Here is a 2,552-nt window from a genome sequence, read left to right as displayed (position 1 = left end):
TGTGTCATACTTGGTCTCAGGCAGGACCTACAGCCAATTTAGAGAGTGTGTGTTATGAGAAGTCTTCATGTTAGAAGTGTGAAATTTACAGTCAACAGGAAGCAATTTTCTGATTGGAACTTGGCCCAAACATTGCAATGAATACAGTGGGAATGCCATGGGACCTGTAATATCCATCAGGGACAGATTCTGAGGTTTAAATTCCCTCTCCAAGCAGAGCAAGAGCAGGAAGATGCAGAATTGCACAAAAGTCACATGGAAAATGTGTAAATTAAGTTCTTATATAGAACTTCACCCTAAAGTTGCATTTGCTCATTTCAACATTGGCAAGTAGATCTTCAAAAAATGATCTCTCTCCGTCATCCTTCCCTGTTACTTCCAATCCCTGCAATTTGGGAATTTCTGTAATCCCATTTTTGCCCATGTCTTCAAGATTTGTAAGATTTTTGGCTTGGAAATTTGCTTAAGTCATCAGGGTTATTTCCAGGACTTTAATATTCACAGCTTGGAAAGGAAGGTTTTTTCAAAGTCTTGGAAATCTATCTAACCAATCTTCCACTCTCCTCCTCCTCCCCCCACCCCTTTTTTTGGTACCTTAAGGTTCAGCGGCATAAAGTTCCTGAATAATATAGCATGTTCCTGAAGCAGACTTTTCACTGGTGCCTAGATAGTCTATAAACCTTTATGTTTGGAATCCATCCCAGGACAATTCAATGAGAAACTCTAAATATAGTGATTTGAGATAGTAATATCTTTTTTCAAAACTCCCAGATAATGCTAAATGCAGATAAAATGAAAACCACCATCCAAGTCATAATTATCTCTTAAACTTTAATGTACTTATAAACCAACTAAAAATCTTTTTTAAAAAAATGCATATTTTTGTCCAGTAGTCTGGATGGAACCAGAGATTCCACATCTGTGAGTTCCTAGGCAAGCCCAATGCGATGTACTGGCCCACGGAGCCTAACCCATTCCTTCAAAACTTAAATGGAGTTATCATCCGTAAGTGCTTTCCTTGTGTTTTCTGGCAGAATTAAACATGGTGCATCAGCTAATTATTCATTTACTTGTCTGCCTCACTATACACGCACATGCGCAATACACTGTAAGCAACTTTGGGGCACATGCCAGGGCTCTCTCAAAAATTCCCTCGGCGTTTTTAGCACAGGTGCTTGATAGATGTTATAAAAGCAGAAAGAGAGGAAGGAAGGGGACACTTCAAGAAAATGTATTTGTCCATTTCAATCACTTTTATTGTTTTTGTTTTCAGATGAAGACTTGTTTTACTTTGATAACCAATCCACGGTAAACACCGAGGCCACTATGTACAGACAAGAGAGTGGGAGCTTTATTTCTTGGTCACGTCCTCATTGGACAGAGTGTGGATGATCTCCTCCTTGTTGGCCTGAAGGCGCTCTTCACCACGCTTGCGGGCTTTGTTGATCTGAGACCTGCGGGCCTCAGCCTGAGCAGCCAGGAGCCCCTTGCAGGCCTTGTGAGCCTTCATTTTGTGCATGTGTTCCATGCATCTGCTTGTTCTTGAACACGTTTCCCTTCGTCTTCAGGTACAAGCTTCGATTCGCGGTGTCTTTCAGCAGCCAGTGCAAAATGCGCATTCTCCACCTCCAAGCTGCCTTCTCTGGCATCCACGCAGGGGCTGTACCCTTTCTTTCACCTATGCCCAATGTGCCTGCCCTTCCAGTGTGCCAAGGTGTTTTTTCGGGCGCTGAGCTCGGGAATGGACAGTCACAGGTTTGTGGATGATCGGCCCATCTTTGATCAGCTTCCAGATCTGCTGCGGAGAGTTGGCATGGGATTTCATGGGTCTCATTGGAGTCCCACCAGACTGTCTTCTTGGCGTGGTAGAGGACACTGGAGGCAAGCCTCTTTTGGAGTCTGAGCATACTCATGGCTGTGGCCCAGGCTGAGAAAGCCTCAATCACTTTTAAGTATCTACAACAGAATGAAAATGAGTTAGTAATAGCTTAGTCCTACCTCCCAATTCTGCTAAACCTGGAGTAACTGATTTGCTTGGATTATCAATGAAAGGAGTCTGACAGAGCTTTCAGCTAAGGAGAACTTTCACTTTGCTACTGCTGCATAAAGACTCACCACAAAATCAGCAACTTAAATAGATGCTTATTATTGCCCACAAGTTAAGGGTCAACTAGTCCTCCCTTAGCTTGCAAGAGTGTAGTGCTTTGGGTACCATATTTATCAGCTGTTGAGTTGATAAAGTCCATTCACCATGCTGAAGAGTCAACTGCCTTAAACTGCATTACATTTGCAGCAATTAGAAGTCATTAGAAAATGATAGGGAGTTCAGTGTAGTTTTTTGAAGAACTTTCTCATTTATTAGTGCTGTTTAATGAAATTCATTATTTTATCTATGCAAATGAAATAGGATACTTTTCTGTCAAACTAATCCCAAAGAAATCAAAATTAAATAATTCTCTTTCACTCTTTCTCTTTGCCTAGCCCTCTTCTAAAAAGGTACTCAGATTCAGTCACTATATATTTTTATATGACCAAGTTTCTGGGAAAGACTT

General features: G+C 41.5%; 1 pseudogene; it reads right to left on the bottom strand.

Moving 5' to 3' along the window:
- Window positions 1-1,040: 1,040 nt before the first annotated feature.
- LOC100344924 (large ribosomal subunit protein eL19-like) lies at window positions 1,041-2,031 on the bottom strand (annotated as a pseudogene).
- Between the last annotated feature and the right edge of the window lie 521 nt (window positions 2,032-2,552).

Source organism: Oryctolagus cuniculus, chromosome 7 (genome assembly GCF_964237555.1).
Source record: "Oryctolagus cuniculus chromosome 7, mOryCun1.1, whole genome shotgun sequence".
NCBI lineage: Eukaryota > Metazoa > Chordata > Mammalia > Lagomorpha > Leporidae > Oryctolagus > Oryctolagus cuniculus.
The sequence above is the reverse complement of the archived record's forward strand: the minus strand, read 5'-3'. Positions and strand labels throughout refer to the sequence as shown.